The sequence below is a fragment of the Chroicocephalus ridibundus genome, chromosome 17 (genome assembly GCF_963924245.1).
Source record: "Chroicocephalus ridibundus chromosome 17, bChrRid1.1, whole genome shotgun sequence".
Lineage (NCBI taxonomy): Eukaryota > Metazoa > Chordata > Aves > Charadriiformes > Laridae > Chroicocephalus > Chroicocephalus ridibundus.
The window spans coordinates 4,191,719-4,211,336 of NC_086300.1; the positions used below are offsets into that span (position 1 = coordinate 4,191,719).

Consider the following 19,618-nt stretch of genomic DNA (forward strand, 5'->3'; position numbering starts at 1 on the left):
CCTATATCGACTTGTTAGCTCACCTTATGAGCGTATCTCCAGCAGTGGGTAGCGGTTGCCAAACCTGAGCTGTGCCGAGTGTAGGTGTCCGAAGGAAGGGGCTGTTGCTCCAGGAGGTGGCTGGGAAGCTCCCGGGGCTGTCAGCTGGTGCCTGCGCCCCTCCAGCTCCTGCAGCAACTCCAGACCCTCCAGGTCTGGAGACACGCAAGAAACCCAGCAAAGCCTGCAGCCGTGCTGCAGCGTCGGGCTGTTTAACCAGCGCGGAGATAAACAGGAGGGGGGACGGCTGAGGCTGTGACAGACCAAACTGACGAGTTTGTCAGGAGAGAGAATACCCCATTTGCCTACACGGCGGGCTGGGGAGCAGCAGGACTGAGATGCTGGGACCGTCTGCTCGCCCTGCCAGGCAGCACAAACCCTCCCGTCCCGCACTTCAGGAGACGCTGCTGTGGATGATGCTGGGCTGGTCCTCAATGGAGACAGGCTCGAGCTGCCCGGCAGCTCCCAGCAAAGCTCTCCTGTTTTCTTGGGGCATCGGTGTGGAAAGATAACTCAGCTGTCAGCTCTGCTGCGACCACAGCCGTGCTTCCCTTGCTGCTGCTGATTTTCTTTTTGTACGCTGAACTTCCCAGGCTCTTGCTGCTCAAATGGCCCTCGGGGACGGATTGTGGCAGTGTAAAGACACACATCCCAGCAGCAGCTCTGGAAGAACGAGTCAGAGTTAATGGCAACCAAAACCTCTCAAGAGACTAAGGCAAGTGAAACAGCCTCCAAGCCCATTTATCATGAAGTATCCGAGCTGGATCCGTGAGCAGGGTGAAGCAGAGATGTTAAAGCCCATGGGGGCAAGCCCTTATACCCTCAGTTTCCATCAGCAGGCTCTTTTCTTGCAGGCAAGTGAGCATTTCTGCTGCTGCTCGTGGCCCAGGTACAGAACCCGGGACAGCTGAAGGTATTTCAGGGTGCTGACCTCTAAGGACGTGGTTTCAGGAGGATGGAGCGTTGCAGTCCTGCTGTGTCAGCGCATTTACTACCTGCCCCTGCCTCTGCACGGTACCCAGGACCTCCCTAAACACTTGGGGCTCTCGCCATGTGCTGCGGGAGCATCTCCTTCCTGTGGGAGATGCTCCCGTGGGGGAGCTCCCGTGGGAGCAGGACTCTCCTCATGCCTGCCTTAGGGACCTGACACAGTCCCAGCTGAGAGACGCGGAGGGGCAGGAGGCTGCGACTGGCAAACTCAGAGAAGGCTACTACAGCCCAAGGCTTCCCAGCGATACGTGCCCTGGAGACCACGAGAGAAGAGCGAGGTGCACCAGGGGCAGCTGGCAGAATCACGGAATCACGGAATCTTCAGAGTTGGAAGGGACCTCTAGAGATCATCTAGTCCAACTCCCCTGCTAGAGCAGGATTGCCTAAACCACATCCCTCAGGGCTGCATCCAGGCGGGTCTTGAAAATCTCCAGAGAAGGGGACTCCACAACCTCCCTGGGCAGCCTGTTCCAGTGCTCTGTCACCCTCACTGTAAAGAAGTTTTTCCGTGTATTTGAACGGAACTTCCTATGTTCCAGCTTGTGCCCATTGCCCCTTGTCCTGTCGCTGGGAACCATTGAAAAGAGCCTGGCTCCGTCCTCCTTAAACCCACCCTTTAGGTACTTGTAAACATTAATCAGGTCCCCCCTCAACCTTCTCTTCTCTTCTCTGCAGAAGGCACTACGAAAGCCCTGGGCTCAGCTCTTCCCTCTGGAGAAGGCTGGCTGCGGCGCGGGCCGTACACCCCAAGGTGAGGGTGCCCGGGAACAGGCGCTCGGGTAGGTTTGTGGTGCCAGGGGCTTGTCCAGCACAGCACGGCCGCTGTACGGACCCGCATGTCCCCGGCCATCCCCACCAGCAGAAGGCCACCAGCACCGGAGAGCTGCAGAGACGATCCACATGGTGACGAGAGCCCGGACAGCCAGCTTAAATGGCCACAGCCCACGCTGGGCCGGGGGTCAAGGTTAACGGGCCCAGGACTAAATGCAAACTGACGTTCACGAAGGGTTCCTGCAGCGTCCTGGAAATGCGCAGAGACGTGGCTGGGTCACCGCTGACAGGCAAAGCTTTACAGATCAAAAGCCCAAGGCAGGAAAGAGCCTGACCTCCGTGAGTCGGGGCTGGGGCTGGGAGGGCAGAGGGCGGTGGGAGCCGGCCGTAATCCCCGCCTTCACACAGCAGCCTGGCTTCTCGCAGCCGCAGGAATGCAGAGGAGGAAGGATGCTGGTGGTCCTTCCCACCCCCTGGCAGGCAGTCAATACTCTGCTGCTGCCTCTGCAGCGTTATCTAGTGCCTGTTTGCCCTTGGAGTGGGAGGGAACAGGGAGGAGAGCTGTAGCAGAGGGGCAAGAGAGTATTTACAGGGCGTCCGTCTGGCAGCCTGAGCCCCTTGACTCCCCCCCGTGCTGCTGTTGTCTGCAGGCACCGTGTGGTTAGGGCACTGCAAAGGCCGTATGGGCGAGTGCCGGAATGTGTTACGCAGGACAGAAGGGATAAATGGCACTGGGTGTCCACCAGCTCTTGCCCCCGTGCTTTGCCTCGTCTCCGAGCGGGAGGCGGGAGCAGCATCCACCACCGCGCTGCTCCGAAACAGCCCCAGCAGGAGCAAACTGGGGTTTATTCCCGCAGTTGGAAGCGATGGTGGGGCTGTGGCAGGGACGCCATCCCCCGGGAGCTGTCAGACAGACAAAGGGACGGCGTGACGCTGCCCGGGATCCGTCCGGAGGGGCCGCAGCTGAGCGAGCGGGGCTGCGCAGGCAGCCTCCCCTCCACCAAGCCTTCAACCGCATGCATCGCCGCGGCGTTTGCGCGGCAAGACAGACTAAACCTCCCGAAATAAACCTCCCAAAGCGCACCTTGTGGAAACGCGGGGGCCTCAGCATCGCCTGTTTGGATTGACGGAGCTCTTTCGACCGTGTGGGATGCCGTGCTGGCGTGGGCGCGCTGCTTACAGCGCTGCCGAGACTAGGGAAAACAGAACAAATGTGCTGATCCAGATTTGCAGCTCGGGCGTAGCGGGCTGTAAGAACAAGGTTGGTTACAGTCGGGGGAATCTACAGTGCCCGCTCCCACAAGACCCCCCCAGGTAAGGGAAGGAGGCCGCGAAACTCAAAATTGCCCCTGCGAAGAGGCAGCTGTATCATACATGGGCTTCCCTCTGCTTTCCACAAGCCACAGCCAGGTGACACCAGGTTGAAGCTGCAGCGCCAGAAAAGCAGCTGGTGTTTGGGGTTACACAAAAGCGACGGGATCTTTCTTGAAAGCTTCTGGTTCTGGTTTTATGAGCTTGTTTATTTTCTGCGCTGAAGGGAAATGTCATTGCCAACCCCCCCCCCCCACCCCCCCTGCTCTCCTCAGTATAGCTCTGGCTATAGCTGGGAGCCTGCGGTACGAAAATAACGGTGTTGGAATGAAAGTAATTTGTGCCCAGCTGCTTCCACAACAGCCAAAAAAGAATAAAATGAAAAAAAAAACCAAACCAAACATGTAGCAGCCAAAAAACACGTATTGTGCCGGAGTGAGCAGGAGCAGAGCTCCGATGCAGACCTTGCCGGAGCGGAGCTAGACACAGAAATGTGCATTTCTGCTAGAAGCAAATGAAAACTGAAACGTAGCTGCTGCCATGGCTGAACCGAACCCAAAACATGCATCTGCCGCACTCCCATACAACCCAGACATCGACTGTTGGAAGCCTTCTTTGAAGGCTTGGGCTTGTGCCTTCGGAGTGGGATCGAATTCTGGGCAAACGAGTGTCCCCGTCCCCTTCTCTCCCCCTCCTGCGAGGGCTGCGCTTTGCAGTCACCATTCAGCACGCAGCTTAATACGCTGGCACTCGCTGCTCCACCAGCTTGCTTGACTATAAAGAGTATTTGGACTCCCACAGTCGTTCATTTAACCAGACTTTTCAAAGGAGTCCCTCTCCCTCCCTCTCCTTCTCTGCAGAGGAATAAACAAGATAAAACAGGAAGCAAAATCAAAAGAAGTAGAGAAAAGGCAAAAAATAAAAAAAAAAAAAATCGAAGGAGGAAAGGAGAGCCACAGCCACAGAACAGAGCAAATAAAACCATTGTTGGGTCCCTACTTCTCCAAACCGAGCCAGCAGCCTGCCTGGGAGCACTTGGAGAGGTTTCTTTTTCGTATCTGTGAGGGAGTAGGTGGCTCCAGCACACAAGGAGGGCAGGAACGGTACCGACCGCGAGCTGGACGGCCCTGTGCTCAGGTGGGGAGGGGGGTCAGCTTAGGAGATGGGATACGCCAGACTCCTGCATCGCCAACGCAGGGAATCAAGGTCCCCGAAAGAGTGACTCAAATCACCAAAACTACCTTCTGGTCAAATCCCAGCCCAGAGAGCTCTTGGTCAACTGGGAGCGTTGGACCCTGTGAGAGCTGGCTGTACTTACCTGGGGTGAACACTCCGCTGCCTCTACGAATGCCAGCTGATAGAGTCACAGAATGGGTTGGGTGGGAAGGGGCCTCTAAAGGCCATCTAGTCCAACCCCCTGCAGTGAGGAGGGACATCTGTAACTGGATCAGGTCGCTCAGAGCCTCATCCAGCCTGGCCTTGGATGTCTCCAGGGATGGGGCCTCCACCCCCTCTCTGGGCAACCTGGGCCAGTGTCTCACCACCCTCAGTGGAAAGAACTTCTTCCTAATGGCTCATCTAAACCCGCCCTGCTCTAGTTTAAACCGTTGCCCCTCGTCCTATCGCTACATGCCCTTGCAAACAGCCGCTTCCCATCTCTCCTGGAGCCCCTTTAGGGACTGGAAGGGGCTCCAAGGTCTCCCCGGAGCCTTCTCTTCCCCAGGCTGAACCCCCCCAGCTCTCTCAGCCTGTCCCCACAGCAGAGGGGCTCCAGCCCTCGGATCATCTCCGGGGCCTCCTCTGGCCCCGCTCCAACAGCTCCGTGTCCTTCCTGTGCTGAGGGCTCCGGAGCTGGACACAGTACCCCAGTTGGGGTCTCCCCAGAGCGGAGCAGAGGGGCAGAATCATCTCTCTCGATCTGCCAGCCACAGTCCTTTTGATGCAGCCCAGCTTCACACCTTGCCCGCTCCACGGTGCAAACCTGTGACTCTCGGCACAGAAGAGGAGCAGCTGCCCCCGGTGCTGGCTGCAGGACATGGCCACCGGCCACCTGGGGGGCTCCCGACATGGGCAGGCTGCTTCGGCAGATGAGCCAGCTCAGAAAAGAGAGAAACAAACCCAAGCAGATGGAAGGAGCGGAACTGACACATGAAAGACATCGCAAGCGAGGAGGACTTGAGGCCTCTAATTAGTGCCTGCAGAAAAATTAATGAGCAACTCTGCCAGTGCAGGTGTCTCGCCTAAAAAAGCGTTCCATCCCCATGAGGTATGATGAGCAGATAGCTGACTGGGACAGACAGCCCTGTCAGTCTGGGTCACGACAGAAAAACGCTCTGCTCCCGAGAGCAGTAACTTGCTAATTCTCGTAAAGCCCAGACCTCTCCCAGGAGAGCTCTGCACCAGCTGCGGCCGCAAGGCCGGTGCCCCGCCATGGGAGCTGCAGCTTCTGGGGAGGGACGCAGGTGCCGGCGCACCCGTAGGCAATGCCCCGCTGGGGGAGGACGTGTTCTGGGAAAGACGAGGTCTGACGCCAGGGCTGCACGGATCCGCGGGCTGGGGGCACGGAGGGGTGACTCAAGCAAGAACCGGCAGAGCAGCTGCTGCTGGATCCCGCACGTCCGTGACTGACTGCGATAATTGCAGGGCCACGGAGGAGCGGGTGCCTCTTGCCAGCCTGCGTTAGTAACCTGTGTCCTCGGCTGCCTGCCTGTCTCCGCAGGAGGTCTGTTTTCCTGTTGGGGTGATTTCTGGATATCTAGGAGTAAATTAACTTCCTCACAATATATGTTTATACCCTATGTACGTAACTCTCTCATTACTCTCGTCATTAGGATCTTACTACAGGGAATAGTCGCATCTCAGAAACTAAGGCCAATTAGGTCTGCTAAAGAAAAGGGAAGCCCCTGCCTATAGGAAAGGAGAGGACATCTATACCAACAAATACCCCCTAACCATTAACATTCCATTATTAAGACCACCTGAGAAGCAAATGGATTCCTTGCTCCTCATTATGTATCACTACCTTATGTGACTGAGCATCAATATTGATCTCTGGGATTTTCACAGTCCCGAGCCTGTAAATGAATGGGTGTGTGCATCTGTATACATGGGAACGGGTCCTTTCCCCAAAGGCAATCCTCTTGTATAAATGTGTAGAGACTTGGAGGAATTTTGGACTGTGTTAACAGAACCCTGAGCGTCTGGTCTTTCTCGATGGACCTGGGTGAATGTTCTCCTCTGGTGTTTTCTGTGTCAGCACAGAGATGGATCCTTTAATTTGCTCTTGGAGCTGTTGGAACACAGGCAAGTCAAAGGTGCTTAACGCCGCCAAGCAAAGGAGGGGCGTTTTGGCACGTACCGAGGGATGAAGAAGTAGACGCAGAGAGAAATCTGATTTCAGGTCATGACCGTGTGTATGGCAGAGCCAGGGAAAGAAACTCTGTCCCCAGAGCCAGCCCTCCCCAGTCTAGCACAGAAACTCCCCGGGGTTTCTCACTCCTGCCTCCGGCTGAGCCCGGACCGTGTGCCCAGACCCCAGCAGGTACCAGTTCCCAGCCGGGCAACCCAGCCTGAGACGGGTGGATTTTAGGCTGGTGGTGGCGGTGCTTGTCGGGGAGCCCTGAGCTCTACCCAGCTGGCCGTAGACGTTCTTTGGAGCGCAGACCGGGCGCTGGGGTGGCACCGCTCCTCCTGCAGGACTTCTGCAGGGCTGGAAGCCCGCGGCTCGCCCCAGGGACAGACCCAACGCAGGTTCACGGGGTTTCATCACCGAAGCACTTTTACCAGGCACAGAACGTGTCGCTTCTCTCGTCTCACACTATAAGATTGGCAGGTGTATAAGTTGTTAATTCTTGAAAGTAACGGGAAGCCCGACGTGAGAAAGCCGGGAGCGGAGAGCTGCCTGGGTCCCTCCTGTGCAGAGCCCAGCGCACCCCCTCCGGATACCAGGCGTCGGGCCGCGGCTGGGCGAAGGCTGCCGAGTGATGCCGAGTGATGCCGCACGCTGAGAAAAGCGCGTTTGTGGCTGCTGGACTCCTTCACAACAGCACCATTGTTTGCAGCCCCCAAGCCCAGGCTGCCGTAGCTAATTAGCATGTAGAAATCAGCATTCTTGCTCTACCCCTCGCCTCACCCAGGGAAGAGGGACACACTGCAAAAGCAGCTTCCCAATGCTGCGCCTGCCCCCAGGAGGGAACCAGGCCTTTTCTCGCCACGTTTGTGCGGGGTTTCTTGGATTTTTACCCCGCATGCAACACAGGAGCTCCTTAGGCGGCACTGGGAGCAGGTTGATGAGGACAAGCTGCTGGTGCATCCGCGACAGGGGACCACAGAGCTGCTCCCCAGACACTTGACCCAGACCGTGGATTACAAACGGGAACCTCCAGCCCTTGTTTTCCCGTCGTCAGTCCACTACTCTTGACACCCCAGCTCTTATCGGGCAGCAGAAGGGCTGCTATAGCCTGCCCAAATATGTCTCTCTTTTATCCTAACTGGATTCTGCTTATTTAGCCTCTGCTGGGGATGCTGAGATCCCCAAAGGGTTGATAACGCCTCCCAGCACCTATAGAGGCTTCCCATTGGATTCAGAAGCTGGCAAAGTCACAAGAAAAGCACACCTGCGTGTTTCCATGGGATTTCTACTTCCTAGAAAGACTGAAAACAGGGAATGTAGGAAGAAAACGGGGTTTTTTTCTTCCAAAAAGAGACGCTCCTAAACCTCCACAAACTACTAAGAAACTTGATCTGACACAATGTGGAAATTGAAAACCATTATTGGATTATAAAGACACCGTGCGCGAGTCACCAAGAACGATACTACCAGAAAATGCTAATAAATGGTAGGGACATTATTCCTTTGGTGAATTACTGAAGCGTTTTGAAGGAAAACACTAAAAAAACCCTCTGATTGTGTAACGTATTTCTGAGGCTCAAAACGCCGCGCTGTTTCTTGGTACAACGCAGGACAGTTCCAGGCCCCACGTGGCTGATGAACAGGCCAAAACCGGTATATTCGCTTTCGGAAACCAACCTGAATTTTACCATTAATTTCAGTCAGGCCTAAGAACGATCCCACGTGCCCAGGGTGCGATGTCTCCCACTGCAGCCGACTCCGCGGCAAGGAAACGGCAGGGGTTTGCCTGGAGTTGAACTGCCACTGTTCAACTGCAACTCTGCTTTAAATGCCAAATATCATGGGGTTAATAGGTCGGTATCTGCGATTATCTGACACGAATACGCAAAATACAGCTCCAAAAATCATTTAGGACTGTAACGTACTGGAAATATTTTTCTCATGTGAGATTTCACTATTTCCACAGTCTTGGGAAAAGGTGATATTGTAAAGACACTGATTCAACAATCGGGGCTCGTTAAAAGATGTCTCTCCCATTTTCAACGGGTTACTTTGTTTTTAAGAGTTCTGGACACTTGCTGAAAGAGATTATAAATAGACCAGGTTCTTTGACGTCGAGGTTAAGTGCAGTTAATGAATAATTGCGTTCCGTGGTAGTAATAGGTTTTATCTGCAGGGCCCCAGTTACTTGATAATTTCTTGTATGGCAACATTTTTCTGGCTCGCATCTAGAATGCGAATTTAAATGCCAGAGCAGCCCTTGAGCTGCCACACGCGCTCGGATTCATTCCCTGTCTGTGCACCCAGCGCAACTTATCCCGTGCAATTAATTGTACAGGATTTCAGTTTGGCCACAAAAGCCCTGCAAGTGATTTCTGCACCGGGAAAAGCGGAGGAAAAAAAATAAATCAATTCTCCGTGGTTAGCCTGGAGGGGAGCGAACGTGACGTTAAGGTTTGCTTTGATAATTCCACGTTACTCTGTCTGGAAGCCCGCTGAGACCTCGTCTACCTGTGAAGTCCGTCACCAAGAGACTCAGAGCGAACCTGTCCTGAGCTTCATCAGGACTCCAAGTGTTCCTCAAGGACAAGTTTACGGTCTCTGTAATGAGCTCAGGTGATCTTTACTTCTGAAAAGAAAGAAGAAAGAAAATGACAAGTCAAAGAAAAGAGCATGAGGTAAGGGTTCCTCGAGCTGTCTAAACCCTGCCTTGGTGCTCTCGCCGCCGGGGACACCGAGGTCCTCCTTGGGCTGGGCTGCCCCGGATGCGGCCACCAGCCCTGCCAGAGGCAGCTGGGGCACGCGGGCGCTGCTGGAGCAGGCGCCATGGACGGGACGGGGGACAGGACGGGGTCAGAGGAGCTTCCCACCCCTCGGCAAGGGCTGGTGAAACGTCCATGCTGGCAGCGCTGGGTCACCTGCTCTGCAACGGTCCTTCCAGTCACGTTGTTGATGAGAGATAATTAATCGGTATAAGCGAGAATGGCAAGAACCATAATAAAACTCCGGTCTGATTCCAAGTTGAGTTTGAAGTGGTAATTAATGGGCACCTTCCAGGGCAGGGTAACGTTACAGTGAAAATTTCCTGTCAGCAATCCCATCTTTACTAATTAATCTGGTATTTAGTATAATAGTATTGACCATAACGAACTTAAATTATTGAAAAGAAACATATAAAGCCTTTATTACTCATTAATAGCGTCTTCCTGGTATATTTTTTTAATGGAGTTCCATGACCTGTAAGATTAACGATCAGAGGAGCCAAGGGAAAAGGAAGAATGGATGACCAAATAGAAAGAAATCAAAAGCATTTGAAGAGTTCACGTCTTCTGCTTCAATTTACTTTCAGGCTCATGAACTTTACGCCCCTTTATGAAGGGGTATAAAGAAGTCTTTCCAGACTTGACCACTGCGTTAGGCTCCCGTCGCATTGGAAGGAGAGGCTACGGTGGGATGGCCGAGACGCAGCGCGCCGAACGCCTCTTTGAACGTGAAACATCTTTGTGCTTTCTGACAGCGAAGCGCAACTCACATCAAAGCCTCTTCGAACGGAAACCTGTCACAGCTCACACGCAGCCAAAGGGAATCGTCCCTCCGACACCGCACGCGCAGCTCTTTCTCACAGGCTTTGTTTCAGGCGTGCCGTTCTTTCCGTACAAGAAGGCGTTTGCCTTCGGTATATTTTGTAATGTTTATATCCACTTCCAGACTGTTTAGACCTCCACCCTTCCAGGAATGAAATGAGATCATTTGCTCCAAAACCGTCAGCCTCCCATCTTTTGCTCTGATTCGACCTTGCAATCTCCGAACTCTGTTATTTAATAACGTGTTTTTCAGCAGCGGCAGTATGAGCAGATGCCCACACACTTCTGGATACAGGCATTGCTGGAAGTTTGGTTTTATTAGTCCAATTATTACAATACCTGGACAAATCAGTTTTGTTAAGCGGAGCGCCGGTTTTTCAATTTTTGCAGGGCAAAGTGTGTATATTTCGTAAAAGCACATTATTGTTATTTCTTTGGAACCGTGTGGTCTCCCGAGCGCAGTCGTGTGCGTTGACCTTTCCCCTTCGGTGTGTTTAACACTTCTCACGGCTGTTCTACCTCTATGAGCCATTCTGCCTTTTTTTTTTTTTTTTTTTTTTGAGCACTACCGCACTTTTGAATTAAACATTATCGATTTTTAAATATGCAAAGTCTCCAGGTTCCCTTAAGCTAAGACATCTGAAAAACCATCGCGTTTTCAGCGGCCGCCGGGCTCCTGCTTTGCAAAGGAACAGTTTGGTTCAGAATTGGGCTCCGCTTTGCCACGTTGCAAGGAGTTGGGTCAGGAAACGTCGCGTTTCAGCTCTGCCCTTTGCTCACCGAATGATCCCGTTTTCCCTCGGATGGGGCCTTATCTCGGTGTGTACGAGTTGACACCACAGTGCTGTTCAACAGACAGACATCCAGCGCTTTTCCAAAGGGTAACCAGACTGGAAACGGTGAATTCCCGTAAGCGTTTGAAAGAATCAACGCAGAGACAGCAAAACAAACCATCCAGCACAGAACAGAGATGCTTCGTGCTCAGCTGCCCCTGGGCTCACCAGCGAGAAACAGATAATTACCAACAATCTTTGTTTCTATATAATATTTCTACAAGTAACAGGAGAAAATAACCCCTGACAATCCGTTCCCCTGTTAGCGCGTCTGCTCCTTTAGGAGCCAACTTCTCCCGTGCCCACATTGTCTGACTTCAAAACCTGTATATCTCCTTTTTTCCCTTACATTTTAAGACACACTAGATGAATCGCAAATGCAAACATTAACGGCGGACAAAAAAAATAATCAGGGTTTGCAATTGCAGCTATTATTTTTTATTTATTCTTTCAGGTTTTTTTTTTACCCCCTTTATGCGTTTGTTGTCATAAGAGCTTTATGAAGAAATCGGATACTCGTGCTTGTAGTCTTTGGAAGCACTCCAACTGAGCGTCAATCTGATTATTTAGTGCTGTGCCTGCACCAGAAATTAGCACAAGAACATGCAATCTGTTGTATTTCAAAAAGGAAAAAAGAAAAAGTTAGATATGATACATATATGGGAAAATGTATGTACCTTTTCGTAAGCTGCCTTTGGAACTGAACCAAGCAAATAACACCGGGGGGTTTCCATTAGCTCTTAGATTGGATGGCTCCTAGCAATGTTTATTTAATATCTATTGGAAAAAAAGTAATCGTATTTTGAGGCGACTTTGCATGATCTCTTCTGTTTAGTAAATATTTGCCTTAAAACACATTTAACAAGACTCTTTTCCAAGATGATCAATCTGTGTTTTGACTCACTGATGGAGGCAAACTTGAAAGTGCTCCCAGCCCGGATCACAAGCACAAGAGGAACCCCAGAGCCCCCCGCAGAAGAGACCCCAAGGAGACAGGAGCCAAGCACGCCCCAGGTCGCCAAACTGGGCAGATGTCGTGGTTTACCTCCTGCCGGCAACTGAGCACCACGCGGTGGGATGTGGAGGAGAATGGGAAGAAAGAGGTAAAGCTCCTGGGTTGGGAGTAAAACAGTTTAATAGAACAGCAAAGGAAGAGAAAAATAATAACAATAATACTGCTAAAAGAATATACAAAGCCAGCGATACACGGCGGAATTGCTCACCGCCCAGAAGCCGATGCCCAGCCCGTTCCGAGCAGTGATTTCCCCCCCAGACTGCCCGGTTATGTACCGAGCTGACGCCACATGGTGCAGGACCCACTTTGTGCAGCTGGGTCAGCTCTCCCGGCTGTGCCCCCTCCCAGCTGCTCGGGAGGATTAACTCTGTCCCAGCCGAAGAGGGCAGCGGCGAAGACGCCCCCGCTCTCGGGGCAGAGCAGCTCCCCGCGGGAACACGGGCGAGATTTAACTCAGCCTGAGCTCCCGACCTTCTTCTGGCTTAATCCAAGCAGTCGGGGCACCAAACAACTCCCAAGCCTTTCTCTTTGCCCTCCAAGGATATACTTCTCCGTTGTCCCATATTTACAGGCAAGAACGAAATGTCGTTCACGAGCTAGAAAGACTTTTTGCTTTTGTCCAGACTTTTTGGATCGGATCCAAGCAACACATTAATGACGCGTACCCGCGGTGCACAAATCACCACAGCCTCTCTCGCAGGGTTTCCCTCCCTCTCCAAACAGACCTGTCACGTTCCACGGAGTGGCACCCATGCAAACCTTTGCACCCAGCAGGTGGGAAACTGCCAACGTGTGACATCTCCTCCCTGTCAGTCTCCCGGTTTTTATTTCACTGGCATTTCTCAACGCGCTCTGGGCAAATTATTCAACAAGCTAGATACCCGTGGAGAGAGGGTGCGTGGAACACCTCCCCAGCCAGCGGACCATCGATAACATCCCATGTGGATCGATGAATATTGTCCATTAGTGTCAGTCAGCCTGTGATGAGGAAGGGAAGGGGAAGCAAAGCCATGGGAATTGTTTTCTCGAGCCATGTGTGACACAGAGCATCGCTGAAGGGCTGTCTCCTCGCTCAACTCACTCACCACGGCACAGGAATGCAGAGACAGCGTCGGATGGCAAGGCATGGGCTCTGCTAAATTTAAGCCTACATCTTCTCAGTCCATAGATTGTTTATTCTTTAACAAATAGCTAATTCATGCTCACTGAGTTCAGCATCTTCTTTAAAACAGTAGCAGGAAGGAGTCCCCTGACAGCCCCACCGTGACACAGCCTGCACTGAGCATCCCAAGGAGCCTGTTCCTGCCCCTTCCCACAATTTCCTAGGGACTGTTTGCAAGGGCACGTAGCGATAGGACGAGGGGCAATGGTTTAAACTAGAGCAGGGCAGGTTTAGATGAGCCATGAGGAAGAAGTTCTTTCCACTGAGGGTGGTGAGACACTGGCCCAGGTTGCCCAGAGAGGGGGTGGAGGCCCCATCCCTGGAGACATTCAAGGCCAGGCTGGATGAGGCTCTGAGCGACCTGATCCAGTTACAGATGTCCCTGCTCACTGCAGGGGGTTGGACTAGGTGGCCTTTAGAGGTCCCTTCCAACCCAACCCATTCTGTGATTCTATAGAATCACGGAACGCATTGGGCTGAAGGGCCCTCTGGAGATCACCCCCTCCAACCCCCGGCCAGAGCAGGGTCACCCAGAGCAGGTGGCACAGGAACGCGGCCAGGCGGGGTTGGAATGTCTCCAGAGACGGAGACTCCCCCACCTCTCTGGGCAGCCTGTGCCAGGGCTCTGCCACCCTCACAGCAAAGAAGTTCCTCCTCCTGTTGAGATGGAACTTCCCAGGGGCAAGTTTGTGCCCGTTACGCCTTGTCCAGTCCCCGGGCACCACTGAGAAGAGCCTGGCCCCATCCTCCTGACACCCCCCCTTTCAGTATTTATCAGCGTTGATAAGATCCCCCCTCAGCTGCCTTTTTTCCAGCCTGAAGAGACCCAAATCCCTCAGCCTTTCTCCATCAGAGAGGTGTTCCAGTCCCCTCAGCATCTCGGTGGCCCTTTGCTGTCCCCTCTCCAGCGGTTCCCCGTCCTTCTTGAACCAGGGAGCCCAGCACTGGACCCAGCGCTCCAGATGTGGCCTCCCCAGGGCAGAGTAGAGGGGGAGGATGACCTCCCTCGACCTACTTGGCCACACTCTTCTTGATGCATCCCAGGATGCCATATGATCCTATAAACTCAGTGCAGCTCTGGTATTGAAAGCTCAGGAGCAGTGAAATTCCTGGCGGCAATTTCAGCGGGAGCAGGACAGCGTAGGTGGGTACAGAGGTGGGCACAGCCCTTTTGCTACCTGGGAAAGGGTCTAATGCCAGAATGCAACAGTTGGGTGTCAGCACCGAGCCTTGGGAAACCAAACGCTCCTCGTCCGTCTCTCACCGCAGGCGCTGCTATGAGTTATTAGCCATGAAAAGACTTTCCAGCAGCCCCCAAATCCATTACCAGACGCCAGAGTTTCAGCCTTCTCAGAGACAAGCCCGTGCCAGACTTCTTAACAATGTGACCTCGCAAACCTGACCTCTGCTGCTTCAGCTTTGATTTGGGTTACTGGAATGCTATCGTGTCCCAGAAAGGCCAGAAATTAACAGATTAAAAATTTTTCCCAGAACAACGAAATGTTCTCATGAAGAGAAATTTGTCAAACGTGCCAGAAATTCTAAGCAAACCTCAGAATACCTGCCCTGAGTTCTGATTTTATTTTGTTTTCCCTTGGGAATGAGGGGGAAAAAAAAAAAAAAAAAAAAAAAGCGTTGTGTCATGCCTAGTGTCACTCGGCACTAAAATCACAGTGTTTAATAATTTGAGCAATATGCACCTAAAAACTACTTTGAACCTCTGAAGAAAATCCTCATGACACAATTTTGTAATGACACTTCAGCAAAATTAATCTCAGGGAGAACCACCCGTGTAATGCTCTGTGCTGAAGCATATTTTTCTCATCCTACTAAATCCTCTTTCGAGAGCCCAAAGGGTCAGGGAAAAAAAAAAAACTTACTACGTCATTTCCTCCAGATATTTGGATTTGAAATCCTTGTAAACTCCTGCCCTTGGCCTCAGGTTAACGCATTCAGGTATTAGCTGCCGCCGTTTCTGTTGAACGAGGAGATCACAGGAGCGAGAAATGGAAAACCTGAAGACTTCATTCTTACGTATGCTAATTCCTGCTTACGCTGCTCTGCCGTAAAACCACATCTGTAGCCCATCCGAGCCTTTGTGATTCCACAGGAGAGCTGTAATACAACTGTAATTCGGCCCGTGTTTGAATACAGCTCGTCTGCCGCTGCCGCAGAGGTGTGCCGCACGCCTTAGTGCTCGTGGATTGAGGGCAGGTAACTGCATTTGGAGACAGCGGCGCGGAGACCCTCCCTGCGGCAGCGAGAGGATGGGGTAACGCAGAGCCAGGGCAAGCGGATCCGCGGAGCGCAAAGCGCCCTCTCCGCATGGCCAGGCGCGCTGCTGAAAACACCTTAGCGCTTCAGGGGTCAATAATTACTGTTGTTGATTAACACAGCAAAGCGTACGCAGTGGTCAAACAGCAACGGTCACAGACCGAGGACTCAGAAGTATTTGCCCGTGAGTTGTTTGCTTTATCTCTTTAGTTCACAACAGAACAGCCTTTTTAGCGGTTTCCGAGTATAATAAGCATTGATAGCGTGCCTTGGTCAAAATGCAAGAAAACATAACTGAAGTCAGGCCTCGTGCTGCAGCCCACTCATATGGGCTCCCTGATAAGCTTTAATTACAGATTTGACCTTGGTCTTTGTCTGAAGAAGGAATATAAGCATGAGATACTGTGTAATTGGTGTCAGAAGTCATTTCACTTATTAAATGTCTGCATGAGGAACCTTCTTCGGTTCCTGAGGTTGCCAAGTGGGCTTTAAGGAAATTAAACTCCTAGGTTTTTGTAATCAGCCAGTTGGGTGGCGATTAATGAACATAGCTGACGTCATTAAGCCGGTATGTGTGCCTCTGCATCGCTAGTCGGCATTAACTGCACGGGTGGCATAAGGAATAGCACCGGAGCATCTGAGGGAGGAGCTGCTGGAACAAGGAGAGAGCGGAGGGCTGCAGACGTCCCACCGACTGGAGAACACCTAGCACTTTCTGCTGATAAACAGGCAGATTCCTCCTCAATGTATCCAAATCGCTGCATTTATTCCCAGGGGTCAGTGGCCCCTGCTGCTGGCCGTTGCAAACCCATGAATTTATCCTTACAAACCACCCTAAAGGTCAGGAAATACAGGTGGGAATGGATGCACCTAAGGACGTGTGCAGGGTGAAAAGAGGAATTAGCATAAGAATTAGAAACAAAACTAATTCTATTTTTTTTTTTTTTCCCACACAGTTGAAAAGTCCTCCCCCCACCCCCGCAGGGATAAAGCCGGTTTCAGCATGAGATAAAATTTCAGGAACTTGCCTGAGACCTTTGGAAAGCGCCCAGGAAGAGCGGTATAACAACCTGAGCGGCGTCCCAGGGAATCGTGTTCTTCGCAAGACTAATCTCATTTTACTCACAGCTCGTACGACCCACCTGGGTGCAGCCGGTACGCTCGGCCGTGCCAGGCGTGTCTCCGCTCCGCGCAGAGCCGCCTCTTCGAAATCCCAGGGAACAGGTGGGACCAGGGCCTTTCCTTGTACCCGCCGTGCTCACCAGCAGCGCGGATGTTTCCCCGCTGCGTAGACACTCCTGCACGTCTGCTCCCAGCGCGAAATCTCAACGACTTGCCTGCAATTCATTAAACCAAGAGATGCGGTATTGGATCCGACAATCAGGAATAATGCCGTGATTGCTTTCATACAGTAGCATGGAAGTGAGCTAAATCAAAGAGGATTCGGTGATCCCTGAGATAATTACTGAGTATACCGAACAGAGTACTGTTTACCTACATATTAATGTGTCTACCCATATATTTATCTGTGAGATTATCAAACACTCTCGCGCTGCCCTCTGCTTCTCCTAGGTTTGTGCCTGATGGTTAATGTCTGCTCATTATGCAGCTTCTCAAGCCGGGCTTTTACCTTTCCACCCGGCCTACCCTAGGACTTAATTCTGGGGCTAAGGTCCCTAATTAGCCAGCAGTAATTTGCTATTTACATTAAAAATGCCTAATACTCTATCAGAAAGACAACGTTTCTATTCCATTCTAGGGGTACGAAAGCTCTGCCAGCAAAGATGGGCATTGCTGAGGTTCCCACTCTCACAATTCATTTCACAGAATCCCAGCCTGGCCGGGGTGGGAAGGGCCCTCTGGAGATCACCCCCTCCAACCCCCGGCCAGAGCAGGGTCACCCAGAGCAGGTGGCACAGGAACGCGGCCAGGCGGGGTCGGAATGTCTCCAGAGACGGAGACTCCCCCACCTCTCTGGGCAGCCTGTGCCAGGGCTCTGCCACCCTCACAGCAAAGAAGTTCCTCCTCCTGTTGAGATGGAACTTCCCAGGGGCAAGTTTGTGCCCGTTACCCCTTGTCCTGTCCCCGGGCACCACTGAGAAGAGCCTGGCCCCATCCTCCTGACACCCCCCTTGAAGTATTTATCAGCATTGATAAGATCCCCCCTCGGTCGCCTTTTTTCCAGGCTGAAGAGACCCAAATCCCTCAGCCTTTCTCCATCAGAGAGGTGTTCCAGTCCCCTCAGCATCTCGGTGGCCCTTTGCTGTCCCCTCTCCAGCGGTTCCCCGTCCTTCTGGAACCGGGGAGCTCAGAACTGGACACAGTGCTCCAGCTGTGCCCTCTTTCATGGGCTCTTTGAGTGCTGGGGCGGTTTTCACTGCCTTTATCCCTGCAGCCAGCGCTCGCACTTGTGGAAAAGCAATTTCAGAGATAGGGACCCAGCTGCCACCCACAAGAGCAGGGGGGATGGTGCCTTGCTTTGCTGCAGAAGATGATTCTCCAGACTTTGCCAGAAGTGACGGTTCCCGGAGCTGTCGTGATTTCAGCGCTCCTGTTGTGGCACCTTTTTGGCCCTCAGTTATCCGTCTCTCCTGTAGAAGGTGTCAGAATGAGACCCCTTCCCCTGGAAACCCCTGTCACTTCGGTAATAAATAAGCAAAGCTTATCAGTAACAGACTTCCTACTGATTACTTCTCCAAAATTATCCAGATAACGATCAGTCAGCCCTCTTAAGACTGGAAAGGTAGATTGTGGTGAATGGGCTTGTGCCCTTCTCTGCTGAGGTGTTTGTTTGTTTTCCGTCCACCGAAGAGGTATCTCCACACTGGAGCTGGAACCACAAAAGAGTTTATTATCCCAGAGCAACAGAGGGAGCTGGAGAGAAGACTCTAAGCCAGTCAACAGGTCAAACCAACTTGTGGAAACGTACATGCCACCCTGGTTGGGTGAGTCTAGGGAAGGAAGGGGATGTTTTATCAATGCACCGTTCCCATAAAGCCCTCAAAATCCCCATCTCTAAGACGTGGCAGAGAACCATTGATCTGAGGTGAAAATCGAACCGCAAGTGAACCGCTTGTCTTTCCCATGTGTTGACTCCGACCCCAGCTGATTTCTCCAACTGTCACTTAATTAATCATCTTATTTCATTTAATCAATCAGGCCATTGTGATTAATTGAAATGCATGTATGCAAAATGGCAAATGTTTGTCTCAGGAAGGGCCTTGAGGGAACGCGCTGCCAGGAGCCGCGCTCTGGAAAGCCTGTTCCGTTTATATAAGTGAATAAATACAAACGCTGATGAATTCATGGCCTGAATATTAATGCGGGTAACTAAACGTGCTTATTCTGGCAGGTAAGAGCATGCCAGGCCCCGGCCTGGGGAGGCTCCATGAAGAGAACCTCCTCCTCGAGTCTCTTGTGCCTGTGCTGCGTGAGTAGATCCTTGGCTCTTGATTTATCTCCACAGAAAGTTGGGGAGGCACAAAGGCAGTCAGATCGGGAAAGATAAGGACGTGCAAGACACAGATGAAATTTCCTCCTCCATTTTGAGTCAGCTGCTTAACATCCAGGTAGTGGAACAAGCCTGGCACGTTGCTTTGAAATGGTAACCGAGACTGAAGAGATGCTCCTGCTGCCGGGCAGTTACTGTCTCGCACGGGTACGTGATGACTGTCGGCAGCAGGGTAGAGTAGTTTCTAGCCCTCTCTGCAATACACCTCCGGGAGTCTCTTGCCCCAGTGAAAGCAGCAGGATGTCCTCAAAGCACCCTGCCCCAAAAGAGCCCCCGACCTCTGCCGTGATGCCACCGTGGCGCCCCGCAGCCGAGCTCCCCCATGGGAGCAGCCAGACGCAGCCTCCGGCCCCGGGGAAATCGTTTGCTTTCCTTTGGCGAGGCTCCGTCTGCGCCGCAGTCTGTTGAAGGGGGCTGGGTCGCTGCAGTCACCTTTTCCTTCAGGCCCCCTCAGGCACCTCCACACCGTGCTGTGGTCTGCGGGAGATGTCCCCAGCACCTCATCAGGCACGTCCACCTCCATCACGGCTGCTCCCAGGTCCAACTACTCTCTATATTGTTTTTTTAGAGTTAGGAGACTTATCATGAGTTTTGGATGTTTCAAGGAAAGGAAAACCTTTCTAAACAGTAGGCAAGACGCTGACCCTTAGGAACTTTCACTCAGGAGCTTAGCTCCCGCCTGTCACAAGCCCATTGGAGCGTTTCTACCTGGAGTCAAGGCCAAGAAGCATGTCCAGGACATGTTGCAAGAGAGAGTTCGCATATGTCCCAGTCAT

General features: G+C 52.3%; 1 long non-coding RNA gene across 3 annotated transcripts; it reads left to right on the forward strand.

Moving 5' to 3' along the window:
- Positions 1-897: 897 nt before the first annotated feature.
- Positions 898-18,524, forward strand: LOC134524335 (uncharacterized). 3 transcript variants are annotated; one of them, XR_010073557.1, is made up of 3 exons: positions 898-9,141; positions 9,813-11,983; positions 16,288-18,524. It is a non-coding gene; the product is annotated as an uncharacterized LOC134524335 (long non-coding RNA). The 3 variants fall into 3 exon arrangements; XR_010073559.1 differs by lacking the exon at positions 16,288-18,524 and having other exon boundaries at positions 898-2,139; positions 2,658-9,141; positions 9,813-13,549; XR_010073558.1 differs by lacking the exon at positions 16,288-18,524 and having other exon boundaries at positions 898-1,053; positions 1,179-9,141; positions 9,813-13,549.
- Positions 18,525-19,618: the final 1,094 nt, after the last annotated feature.